General features: G+C 38.6%; 1 protein-coding gene across 1 annotated transcript in view; it reads left to right on the top strand.

The window, feature by feature from the left end:
- CYRIB (CYFIP related Rac1 interactor B) overlaps positions 1–13751 on the top strand; it is a gene marked incomplete in the record, with an annotated part of 1384994 nt that overhangs the window by 399119 nt on the left and 972124 nt on the right. Inside the window, 1 exon segment of the mRNA XM_044066242.1 lies at positions 12738–12866.

Here is a 13751-nt window from a genome sequence, read left to right as displayed (position 1 = left end):
TTCTGTATGCAAGGTGAATCAGAGACTAGCCCTGTAGGATACTTCCATAGTCGTAAACCTTTGGGAATGATTTTCAGTCTAAGACATTCCCTCAGGTAAGCATTTTCTAATTGAAGTTTTTTACATTTCAGTAGTTTTTGATCATATTCATTCAGCTTACCATCAGTTGTAGCTTCAGCTTGCCTCTGGTTCGACGAAAAGGAAATGGAAGCATCAAGCCAGTCATTAAGTTGGGGAATTTTGTTTTTTGAGGCCAAACCAACTACTCCGGCATTGTTATTATCGGCTGGTCTCACTGCTAACCTGTTGGAATCTTTCGCTGGCTGTAATAAGTCATTTTTATTAAGAGAACTCATTTGTTCTCTAAAATTGTGCTGTTCTGTTGTAGCTAGGCAGAGTAGAGTATTCAAAAAATCCATACTTGGAGAAACAGCTCTTCCCAGTGGTCGAAAAGGTACTGAAACATTCATAAAGCAAATCAGGTCTTTGTGAAAGTTGCAAAATTAGGGCAGTCAAATTTCCTATACTTTTTTCTGTGGATTCCTGCTGATCCTGCTCTGGTGGAATAGTGCCAAAGAGGTGTCCGTCACACTACCAGACACCATACTCCAAAAGAAACAGGAAATACACTGAAAACTAAATAAAATAAAAAATGGCAGTTCACAGACTCTACTGGCAGCAAATTTAGATGAAAGAAGCCCACGATGCTGGAAAATCACACAAATCCTTTATTCTTTAAAATGAGATATCTTGTTTGCGCTTTCGTTTAAACAAACTGTTAAACTTCATCAGACAACTGTTAGTTCCACATTCACTTCCTTTATAAACTTTCTTTAGCGTTGATTGGTTAAACAACTCATTAATATTAATAGAACTTAAAAATCCAGAAAGTATGCATTGTTACTATTATGCAAAAAGCCCAGAATTTCCAGATGGAAGATATACAAAAAGATTACGAGAGAAATAAGAGAAAAGAAAAATACTTCTGCAAGAAAGACTATCAGAAGTTTCAAATAAAAATTTGTGGTCATTAATGCAACAGATTTTTGAAAAACAGTATATAGACCAAGAAACTTTGATCTGTTTGGAAAAAGAAGCATCTGAGGAAGTGCGAAAATATAAACAACAAAACCTATAATTTTTTGAAAAGTATAAAAAAAAATACGGACATGGGAAAGAAAGAAAGATTTGATATGGTGTAATATTTATGCAAAGGCAAAAGCCAAATTAATCAACATAAATAAGGCAGTCCCAAAGATATTTGAAGAGAAAAGCAGGCAAACGCATCCAGACATGGAAAATTTCACAGTAAAAAAATAATATCACAAAGAGAGAATGTAGAAAAGCAGATTAGTAAAGCAGAAGTTAAAAAATAGAAGTTGGACTGCCTGCAGAGAATGTCTAACACAGGTTATATAACAGCATGATGGAATGAGTCCCCAAAGTAGGGAGAAACATGAAGATCAGGAGAAGTCTGAAAAAGAAATATGGGCATGGGAAAGAAGAGAGTTAATATGGTGTAATATCTATGCAAAGGAGAAAGCAAAATAATCAATACATAAAGAGCAGCACTAAAGATATTTGAAGAGAAATACAGGCAAAGGAATCCAGACATGGAAAACTTTACAATATAAAAAATAAGAAGACAAAGAGGAAAAGTAGAAAAGGAGATCAGTAATAGAGAAGGTAAAGAAAGAAGAACTGAGGTTATGGAGTACCTCCAAAGTGAAGGATTCAGTGTAAAAAATCTAATTCAGAAAACACCTCAAAATGATAGAGCAATGGAACTCCAAATTGAGGGAAAACCAGTGAAACGGGAAGCAATTGGTCAGGTGCTATATGAAGATATTTTGAAATGGGAAGCAATTGGTCAGGTGCTATATGAAGATATTTTGGAGTCTTCCACAGGAAATGAGTATAAACATTCACTTGAAGTTGGATGACAAGGGAAGGAACAGGTTTATAAAAAAGTACTATCCTGTCCGTTTTGCTTCTTGGTAAATAAGGACATCCTTCACATATTTTGGAGTTGTAAAACTATATACAAACTATGGTGCTCCCTTAGAACAAAACTCGAGAAAACGGGATATGAAAAAACACCTTCTCGTAGAAAACTACAATCCTTCATATAACTCCCAAATCAGTGTTTGGGATACGTAGACATGTCCTAATCACAACATGTGCCCTACTTAAATACTAAGTAGCCAAAAATTGGTTAAATAAATCTACGATATCTTGGCAAAATTTCAAGGAGATGGCAGTAAAATACATATTTTCACATAAATTGTCATATAAAAACACTAAGAAAAGCTCTTACTTTCAGACTTACTGGTGCAATCTACTTGATTCCATTCTAGCTAATTAAAAACTTTTTTCTTTACCTTCAAAAAACTAACTTCATGAAGAAAATTCCTTACTAGTGTTAATACAGATTTCCCATATTATTATTAGTTACTAATTAAATAATGATTAAAAATGGGTCTATATTAGAACATCGAAGTTTAAAAACTTTGAATGTTCTAATATCGAACCTATTCAGTGAAAGCTGAAAATATCGAAGCAACAGAAAACCGAATTTTTTCCTAGGGAAAAAAATTGGTTGTCCGTTTCTGTTGGTTCGGTATTTTCAGCGCTGTGGTGGAAAGTTACGGGTCGGGTTCAGGTAAGTGTGCAATTGAGTATGGGTTAGATTAGTTAGGGTTAGGATGCGGGTTAGGTATGTGTATGATTGTGTACTTGTGAGGTTAGGGCGTGGGTTAAGTAAGTGTGCGATTGTGTGGACGTGAGGCATGGCTAGCCTTAGGCATAGGCGAACTAGGCGACCGCCTAGGGCACCGTAAAGGCCGGCATTAGAAAGGGCTTAATTTCACTTTTCACTTGTATCACTTGTCAGCATTGCGCCCAGCCCCAATCTTCACTTGTCAGCATTGCGCCCAGCCCCATTGTAGCCTTGCACCCTCCCCCACTTCTGTAATGCACTTACAGTCACAGAAACCACAAGCTTACAATGGGTAATAAGCAGACGATATTTATGAGCAGCTAGATGCCTATCAGGTAGGGGTGGTGTTCAAATTAATTCCCAGTTTGTAAAGCGAAATCCTGCTACATACTAGGGTTGTCAAATCGGGTGAATTTTTTATCTATTTGTAAAGCTTTTTTAGTTGTTTTTAAAGTTTTTTTTAAAGAGTGGTATGTATCCCATCCCGCTTATTTTGAAACAAACAACTAAGTGGAAGTCTGTGTGCATTCAGCAAGCCAGTCCTAGCACTGGAAATTCAGTCCATCCTCTAGTCCCCCGCCTACTTCTACCATGGAGGATTCGCTTGGGTTTTGTTACTTTTTGGTTGTATTTAGTTGTAGTCATTGCGCTTTAAGTCGGCGATTTCTCCAGTGTATGTTTTTATTACACTAGAAGTCCTTTTGAAACTTTCCAGCATGTACAGCTCTATGGGCGTACACATATTGTGGATTAATCATAGGCATGGGCGGTGCTCGCTACTGCAAATCCTCGGCTGCAGTCAGTAATTCCATTTATTTCAATGGTCGGTAAATTGTCAGTCGTGTCCTTCTCAGTCTAGATGTATATACATTCAACTGTAGCTAAAATGTGTGGATTTTAATAATGTGGTTGCTGAGGCTTGTAATGCTGAATATCTGCCAGGCTGAATGCAGTACATGTTTTAGTAACCACGAATAATAGAAGAAACAGTGCAAAAACAAACCAAGAAACACTTAAAGCACTGTTGAAAGGAGATGCCCAACACCGGTCAGCCACAGAATAAATCCAAAGTTTAATAAATGCGATAACCATCCAAAATACATGTATATGTATTTTGGATGGTTATCGCATTTATTAAACTTTGGATTTATTCTGTGGCTGACCGGTGTTGGGCATCTCCTTTCAACAGTGCTTTAAGTGTTACATGTTTTAGTAAGTCACTTGGGAAAAGGCATAGGATGTTTGGTAGAAGAGGCATTTGTGCCAGTATATACACTAACTGCGATAAGACTATCATTGAAGTAAGAGGAACGCTGATGATGCACAGCAGCTTAGCTGTTAACTGAAACAGGGACACTGTAAAATAGTACTGAATGCATTAAAGGACCACTATGGGCAAATGATGGGGAAAAAAATCTAGCCTTGAATTTCTGCACCTGTCAGAGCCATTTGCCACAAAATGTTTTCATTGGGGCTGTGTAGGGTTGCCACCTTTTCAAATGCTTAAAGTTGAACAGTTTTGGTACAAATGTCAGATTTTGTAGGGCGAAACATAGCCATGTCCAGTATGAAGGGTATAACTTCACTTTTTTGACTAAATAAAAACTTATTCCTGTAGCATTTTAGTTGCTTATTCTGTTTCTTATAACATTTAGATGTTTCAGACACAGAAACTATTTTATGCAGCTATTACATAAAAATATAGGAAATAATTGTGTCCTTAAAATCTCCGGACATTTGCCATTTGTTTTCAATTTTTTTGCAGGACACAACTTCCCAAAGAGGGATTGACCCTCACAAAGTGGGACAGGTGCTAACCCTAGGACTGTGATGTTCCACCCTTGGACAAGTAATCAAGGAGCCTTAGTCCTCACCACTGAAAACAGTGGGGGACATACCCTGAGAGGAAGACAAGTACACACACTATTTCCAGATGCCGCTCTTTGCATCAAGTGCAATTTCCCCTAAGAGCACACAGTTTCTCCCTCTTTCTCCAGATGACCAGTAAGAGTTGGGTCCTTAACCAGGGTTCCAAGCCAAGTCCTCCAACACTCTGTCCAGCCAATACTTAGTGTCCCTGCCCAAGTAGCTGTGACACACAATCTTGGAGATTTGTTTTACACACACACACAAACATCTAGGAAAGGCAGGCACAGATTTATAGGTTCATAGGTGTGTACTAGGCTAATGTCCCTGGGGCCTTTACAAGCCTAGCCATAAGATTACCCTGGCATAGTGCCACCTGACCGTAGTTCCTAGTGCCTCTGTTGAGTACAGCCACTGGAGTTATCACCAGGGTGAATTTTCTGTTTCCCATCCACTCATCAAGATTTCTCTTGAAAAGGGTCAGCGAGGTGCTCTGCTTGACATGTATGGGAAGTCTTTTCCATAGCATAGGCAGTCTCTGGGTTATGAACCTGTCCCTCCAACATGTTCTGTTAATTGTGATAATGAGGTTGAGGTCTCTGGAGCGTGTGGTGCGGAGGGATTGGGATTTCTTTTAGATGTAGCATTTCTAACAGAGCTGGACTATACATGGCTTTGTAAGTCGAGCAGAGATTCCCTCTAAGTAGGCGATATGTGACAGAGAATAGTTGGAAGTTTTTTGAGTCTGTCCATATAGAACAAGTGTTTAAGGCCTAGGATCTCCTCTTTGTGAGGTATGTTTTGCGGCCTCTCCAGTTGTTACAGGTGTCTAGTAAGGTACATGCCAAATGGGGCATTGTACTCGATGATTGACTTAATGAGGGAAGAGTAGAGGGAGACAATGATCTCTTTCTTCCTGCATGCAAAACCCCTTAGTAATGAGCTGTGCCACATAGGACTTTCTGACCACAGTGGCAATGTGGTGATTAAAAGAGAGGTTGCTGTCAATCTGTGTTCCCAGATCTCACTGGACTACCATCAGTGTGGTAATTCATGGGAACTGGGTTTTTCCCAAAGGGAATAACACATTTTTTGGCATTGAGCTTAAGGCTATGGTTCTGACACCAGTTGTTGATCACAGTGAGATCATTCTGTAGCATGTCAACATCACTTGCGGAGTTAATAATAGCTCCCAACTTGCAATTGTTTGTGAACATTGTCAGCCAGAGTCCCTTCGTGTTGGCCTGGACTACAGAGAAGTAGATACCAAACAGGAGAGTACCCAGGACCGAACCCTGTGGGACTCCACTCATGACTAATCGTCAGTCTGTGAGCCAGTTTGCAACCCACCTAGTGCTATAAGGGGTTGATGCCAAGCTTAGTGAGTTTTTCTATGATTCATGAGTTGGGGAATGGTATCAAAAGCATTGGCCAGATCAAGGTCTGGTGACTGTCTCAAAGAAGTCAACCAAGTTGAGCAGGCATGATCTACCCTTCACAAAACCAAACTGTGTGGGATCCAGTGTTTGGAGATTCCCTATATCCTTGTTTATTAGGTCCATGATTATGCGTTCCATAGCTTTGCATGTTAGACTCTTCAGGCTAATGGGGTGATAGTTCCCAGGGTCTGTAGTCGCTCCTCCTTTGTGGAGAGGGATGACTGTAGCAGTGCGCCATTTGGCAGGGACAAAGCCTGAGATGAGGCTGTGATTGAACAGGGCACACAGGTGAGGTGCCAGTTCATTCTGTAGTTCATGTAGAACACAACCAGGGATATTGTCAGGTCCCATAGAAGCTGTATTCTTGGCATTGGACAGTGCTGTTTTAACCTGTGCAGCAGTAATACTGGGTGCCTGGCAATCTACTGGTATTGTGATTGGTCCTTTGGGGGGGGGGGGTAAAGTTGGCACTGAATCTGTTGGCCAGTATACTGGCAATATCTGTTGGCTCAGTATAGGAGGTACCATTGTGCAGTAGCTCAGAGCAAATCTGGGTATTACCGTGGAGATTCTTTACATAACTATAGAAGGCCTTGTGGTTGTCTTTACTATCTGCTGCAATTCTGTTTTCATACCTAGCTTTAGAGGATTTGATGAGGGATCTCAACTTTTTGTTGAGGCAGATAAGGGAGTTTTTCCAGTCTTGTGACTTCACCTTATTCCACATCAGTTTCCTCCTTCTGTTATAGAGTTTATTTATGGCAGGGGACCACCAGATTGGCTTCCTTTTTTTGGAGGAGAGTGTTGTGGTTCTATTGGGTATGGTGAGATGCATGCATTTGTGTACGTGCTTGTACAATGCATTGGTATATGATTTGGCAGTCACGCAACTATTCTCCATTTGCATACGTGCCGTGAAGTTAGCCATCTCTGTTTTTAGGATCCCAAAGTTAGTGGGTGTGGCTCAAATAGGGGTGTTCCTTGAGTTCGGTGTGGGTGGGGCTTAAGGGGCGCCGGAGCAGTACTTCGCCTAGGGTGCCGTTTCAGCTAAGGCTGGCCCTGACGTGAGGGTTAGGGAGGGGAAGTTGAGTTAGGGTTAGGGCACGGCTGAGGTGAGTGTGCGCTAGTGACGGACCTTAGGGTTAGGGTTTGGGTTAAGGTAAGTGGATAGTTAGTGGTGTGTGTATAGTTCAGTGTAGGGTTTGGAGTAATATTTTAGGTGTACGTGTGTGGATTGCTGATTGTTTGGTGTGCTTGTGTTGTGTGTATGTGTTTTGGAACAGCAAATTTTTTCCCTAGGAAAAAATTTGCTGTTCTGTATGTTCAGTGTTTTCAGCTTTCACTGAATAGGGTTCGATATTAGAACATTCGAAGTTTTGAAACTTCGATGCTCTAATATAGACCCATTAAAAACAATAGAAATTCCCTTTGAATTACCTCTAATTGGCATCCATGATGTATATAATGTATACAGTTCTTTCTTTTTTTCTTTTATTGTTACTTTTAAATACTCAAATAGTGTACCAAGCCTCTACTTCTCTTGCATAAAATCTCTTAACAGAAAGTTCTAAACAACAAACCGTATAATTATAAACGAGTGTATACCTTAGAACAGTAGTACTACCTAGTTAGGGGGCTACAGTCACACCTAATCAGTATAATATATATTAGATAGATCTATTCTTAAATTTTTTTCATAAAAAATGTTTTTACTGTTTATGTTTTTTTGTACTTTGTTTATACTTTTTATGTATGTTGTGCCTGTTATTTGTGGTCATCTTAAATCAAAATAATAAAAGAACAAATTGGGGGAAAAAGGGAAGGCACAGGAAACTGTGGAAACTCTGACACAGTTAATGCTGAGGAGTGATAGGCCGGTGAGTTCTCATATGACAGAGCAACAGATGGCACAGGATAAAATTGAAGAGAATGTGCCACAGAAAGATGCAATAGAACTTTCTATAGAATGCCAGCAGGGAATGGAAAACAAAAAATCTGCCCTCAGTTTAGAAGAAAATGAGCTAAGAGAAGAGTTGCTTGACTTAATAGAGATAGACATATTAAGGTCAATGAAAGATACAGACTGCAAAAGGTCAATAAAACCCAAAAAGTTAAAAGTTTGATAAAACAAATGAACACAGTAATTAGAACTGTCCATGGAGATCCATGCAATATAACAGAAGTAAACAGGATATATTACTGTGCAACTAAATTAATAACTGATAAAGTTCTACCACAAGAACACAGGTTAGTGAGTGAGAGAAAAGGGAGAAATCGAATACCATCATGGAAGTATCAAACAGAGAAAACTATAAAGCAACTAAGACAAGAAGTGTCACTGTTAGAAGAGTATAAAAGAAGAAAGAGAAATATAGATGTGATAAAAGCAATGCACAGTATTAGAACAGATCAAGATCTGTCATGCACTATTGCATATAACAAGCTAAAAATCTCAGCATAGGCAGAAAAACTTAGAAGATATGTAGATAAATATAAATGAAAAGTACAAAATAAGCAATTTATTGATGACCCAAAAAAAGTTTTATAGAGAATTTGGAAACAAGGTAAAAGGAATCGAAAGACCACCAAAAAAGAAGAAATGGATGCATTTTGGAAAAGTATCTATGAAGATCCTCTGGAACATAACAAAGATGCTAAATGGCCAGAAGTAAAAGAAACAATAAGAAGTTTAAAGGTACAGGATATGAAATGGGATGAAGCCAGAGAGACTGAAACAAAGTTAAGAAAAGGCTCAAATTACAAAACCCCAGGCCTAGATGCAGTACCTAACTTCTGGTTAAAAGTATTAACATCTTTGCATGAAGATTTAGCCATGAGTAACAACTATTTATATGCGTACCCGAACAGATACCACCTGGCTAACAACAGGAAAAACAATGCTACTACTTAAGAGTGAACCTGCAAGCTACCCTAAAAATGATAGACGAATAACTTGCCTTCTGATGATATATAAACTATATACAGGAACTGATGCCGATAGAGTCTATAGTCATTTAGAGGAAAAGTCAATTATGGCAGTAGAATAAAAGGGCAATAAAAGAAAGTCATATGGAACAAAGGATTATTTGCTGTTAAATAAAGTCATAGTGGAGAACTGTAAAAAGGGTAGAATTTAAGTATGGCATGGACTTGACTACAAAAAAGCATTTGATACATTCATGGATTAAAGAGTGCTTAAAAATGTATAGGATACACCCTACACTGATCAACTTCATTACAGTGACCATGAAACAGTGGCAGACCACTTTGCAATTAAGCCATAATAAAGGACATATTATTATTCCAGGGGTAAAAATTCAAAGAGGGATATTCTGGGATTGACTCTCTGTCACAGCTGCTAGTCTGCCTTGCCCTTAACCCATAAAGCTGTTTACTTAACAGCTTAGGCCATGGCTACAATTTGGTCCCTAGAAAACAACTTCTCATCTTCTCTTTGTTGATGATTTGAAACTGCAAAGCTCATCAGATGAGGAACTGAGAGTACAACTCATGTTATCAAAACTTTTTCAGATGATACAAGAATGTCATTTGGTAAAGCAGGAAAACTGCAGCACCAAGAAAACATACATTTGGGAGAAGAATGTGATATAAAAGAACTTGAGCAAGAGGGAGTGTATTAATATTTGGGAATTGATGAAGGATCAACAATAAAACATGAACAAATATGAACAAAACTTAGTAAGGAGTACTTTAGAAGACTTAAATTAATCCTAAAAACAGCATTGATATCTGGGAACAAAATCCAAGCTATAAACCAATTTGCTCTTCCTGTCCTAACTTATAGTTTTGGAGTGACTGACTGGCCCCAAAAAGTGTTGGATAGATTAGATAGGAAAACAAGAAGGTTGCTTCATGCTCACCAAATGATTTATAAAAATCAGTGCATACCAAGATCATATATTCCCCATTCCGAAGGAGAGATGGGGCTCCTTGGAATTGATTACATGTACACATCTGCAATCGTGGGACTCCACACATATCTGCTGACCTCACAAAACCCAAATGTAGTGAAATTTTTGAAACATGAGGAGAATAAATCTAAGATGACTTCTCTGCTTAGGCTAGCAGAAGCATATTGGCATCAAGCAGGAATGGAAATCAAACCACAAGTTAATAAAAACATGGCAGCATCTGAATGTGCCAAAAAACAAAAGAAAGAATATAAGGTGAAGGACCATTTGAGAAGGCAAGAAATGTGGAAAATGCATAAATATAGCTGCAAGTATAGAAAACTTTTGAAACAACCTCATGTTGATCAGGAACAAACACAGGATTGGTTAAGGAGAGGCAAATTCAAACCAAGAGATGAAAGGTTAATATTGGCGGCACGAGATAGTGGGCTACGTACACATTGGTTTACAAAGTCCATCGAACATGTGGGAGAAACAGACAAATGTAGGTTTTGTAAAACAGAATTGGAAACAGTTGCACATCTTGTTGCTGGCTGTGACATACTAATGGCAAAAGTACTGTATACTCAAAGGCATAATAATGTGGCAAGACTGTTGCACTGGGGATTGTGCAAACATTATGGTACTGAAGTGGCTGAAAAACACTGGAAACATGAACCACAACGCATCACAGAAAATGATGAAGTCTACATCACATGGGATTATCCATTACCAATAGTTCAAAAGATAGATGATAGGAAACCAGATATAGTGGTCCAAGAAAAGCAAAAAGTAGCATTGCTCATTGAAATTGCTACACCCAGTGACTGCAGTGTCCTGCATACAGAGAGACACAAAGTCATAAAATATCAGGATTTGCAAGCAAAAACGAGAGTAATGTGGAAGAAAGATAGCCAGGTAGCTCCAATAGTAATAGGAGTAATGGATCTTGTAAAAATGAGCCTACAATCATATTTAGATATGCTACCAATACATGTAACGCCATATGAATTGCAGAAGGAGTTATTACTGGACACATTGCAGGTGCTGAAGAGCACATTTGGCTGACATTAGAAAGTGAAACAATACTAATTTCATGAACTTTAATCGTACTTTGACTTAGAAATGGGGTCCATTCCCATCATGGTAGTAGAAACCCAGAAGATTTGGAGAAATTAAAAAAGGGAGAAACTACAAGGCATGTGCTGGGACTCACAGTCAGACAGCATGTAATGAAGGATTAATTAACTTCTATGTGAAGGGTGTTGGAATTCAAAAGACAGATGTGCAATTACATTTGCTAACTGCTTGGGACAGTCCATTGGATGCAGAAGGAGCTCATAGGGTTATTTTCTTCAAGTACCAGACAGAATGTTGTAGCTCAACACATTTCATTTCATATCTGTGTGCCTGCAAAAAACAAGGTTAATTAAAATGTATTCTTAGATAAAATATTAACATTAAACTTGTAGATTTCACACTGTCCAGTTTATTCACAGCAAAATAATAAACTCACTGTCACCAGTCAACAAAATAAGGAACCCAAGGATCATAACAAAAGAATGTGGCTCATATAATGATGTTCTTGTTTACTGCAATCAGTTTCTTTCTTTATACCATAGCTACTGCTGTTTGCAAGTATTTACATACACACAGTTATCAATCACAGCCACTTGCATGACTGTACAGCTCAGATATCTGCTTGAGAACAAGTAAAGTCAGTAATATATAATGGACCAGAAATGTATCTCAGCTCACTACTATCAAATTCATACAGTGGAAGCTACTGTAGCCCCCACTGCTGTCTCAACTTCTTATCTTAGATTAGAGACAAATAACCCCAAATCAGGCACAGATATTACATATTTATCTCATATACTTAGGAAAGTTGCTAGAATAAAAAACTTAGCATTAGCAAGCATTTTCTGTGGGATGCAAGTCTGAAACGTATGCCTGTCATTATTTAGTGACTACAGTCCACAACAATTTGCCAGAAAGTCACATTTTACAAGGAATGGACAAAAATACCTCCTGTCTTCTTTACTCAAGAGTTGGAGACAAAGGCCAAAAATGTAAATACCATTTTCTATCTAATTGCTAATCAGGTAAACTAATTGTGCAAAGTGTTCATTTTCAGGGATAACCCTCTCTCTGTCTACACTGTCTGTCTCAAAGGCACATAGAATTCAAATGGGTGGAAAAATTCCAATCCTAAATGTTTGACTGCAGGAAGCAGATTGTTAATAGCTGTCAGGTTTGAGAGCCAGAGAACTCTAATTAACTTGAAATGCCTTTTCCAAACAACAGCTGCAAAACTCAAATGACTAGCATTATTGACTGACTGTTACCCTCAAAGATTTATCAGAAAATGAAGAAAATGAAATGTTAAGATATCTGGCTGTTAGTGCAGTGGATTAAGGCTCTAAGCTGTTAATGAGCTTCACCCTGTAGTCAAGGGAACATGGTTTGAGTCTTTGTAGCTACATTTGCCTACTCTGTGACTTTGAGCAAGTCATTTAACCAGAAGTTGCTACTAGGACCAGGAAGATGGTGAATAAAAAAGGGTAAAGTATTTTCTGAGCAAGAATAATCACTATAATGATTTGGTATTACTGACTAATTGTAATTCCCAGTATTTACCTGTATTTGTGATTTCCATCTTGGGGCAGAATCATCCTTGGCATACTGGAGGTAGTGAGTTCCAGTCAGAGGAACAAATCCACATTTTATTTATTTATTTATTTATTTATTTATTTTATTTATTTATTTACTCACTTAATTATTTATTTTTTTATTTTTTAGGCCAGCCCAGGATCCCCAGCCAGCCCCAGGTGTTAGGGCAGCAGTCTAGGTTGCCCTGTGCTGGATCCGTCCCCGCTATATCTTCACATACAGCATAGTGACTACTCAGATATAAATCCCAATCCCTGGGTAAGTGTCATAATAATGCAGTATTGCAGACAGTTGTCTCAGCAGAAAACACCACAATCACAGCAGACTGTCTTGCTTAAATGAGTGTATTCATTTTAATATGACTTTTAATGCTGTTTGTATTATAGTGAATTACACAAATGTGGATGAATTCATGAAAAGGGAGCCCCCTTATGTGAATCTACAGGTCCTCTGAAGCACCAGGGCATTGAACCTTCCCTATAGAACATCTCTGCTCTTCTTCTGTCTTAGCAGTACATGTCATGCCAGTGTGGGAAGAAACACTGTTTTCTGGGTGTTGTATCACATCTGCAGTACTATGTCTTCAGCCATTATAAATTTCAAGGCAAACTTGGTTGCTTACCTGGTTTATAATGGTCATGTTTGCAGATGTGTTCACACATCGGCTCAGAGCTCCTCTTGCACATTTTTAAATAGTTGTTTGATTTCCCTGGAGATTCACTTTTGCATCCCTGCACTATCATTCTGTTATGTTGTATGTTATAGCACTACTTTATTATGAAATAATGCCAATAAATTAAAAAAAAAACAGGCAAAAAATGATGCTGTGACCCATACTACCCATGTTCAGTTATGGGACCAAGCACTTAACAATGACTGGAAGAGAGCAATGAAGGAACATCTGCTTGCCTCTTTCAGGGAGGAGGGTATGGGGATGCCAGGGGCATGCACCTAGGGCATCAGTGCCAGTGGTGATACTGAGGCCAGGCAGGAGATGGTCACCACATTTAAGATGTGAGGGCACCTCAGGGATGTGTTACTAAATTGGTGTGGTCAGGTTCCTCACTAGTGCCACTGAATGCCCATTTAATTATATCAGCCTGACTTGTCAGAGGGATATGTAGACCTTAAGGTGAAAACCCA

The sequence above is a fragment of the Protopterus annectens genome, chromosome 3.part1 (assembly GCF_019279795.1).
Source record: "Protopterus annectens isolate FY-2018-M chromosome 3.part1, PAN1.0, whole genome shotgun sequence".
Lineage (NCBI taxonomy): Eukaryota > Metazoa > Chordata > Ceratodontiformes > Protopteridae > Protopterus > Protopterus annectens.
Note: the sequence above shows the minus strand (reverse complement) of the source record. Positions and strands in the feature narration are given on the sequence as shown.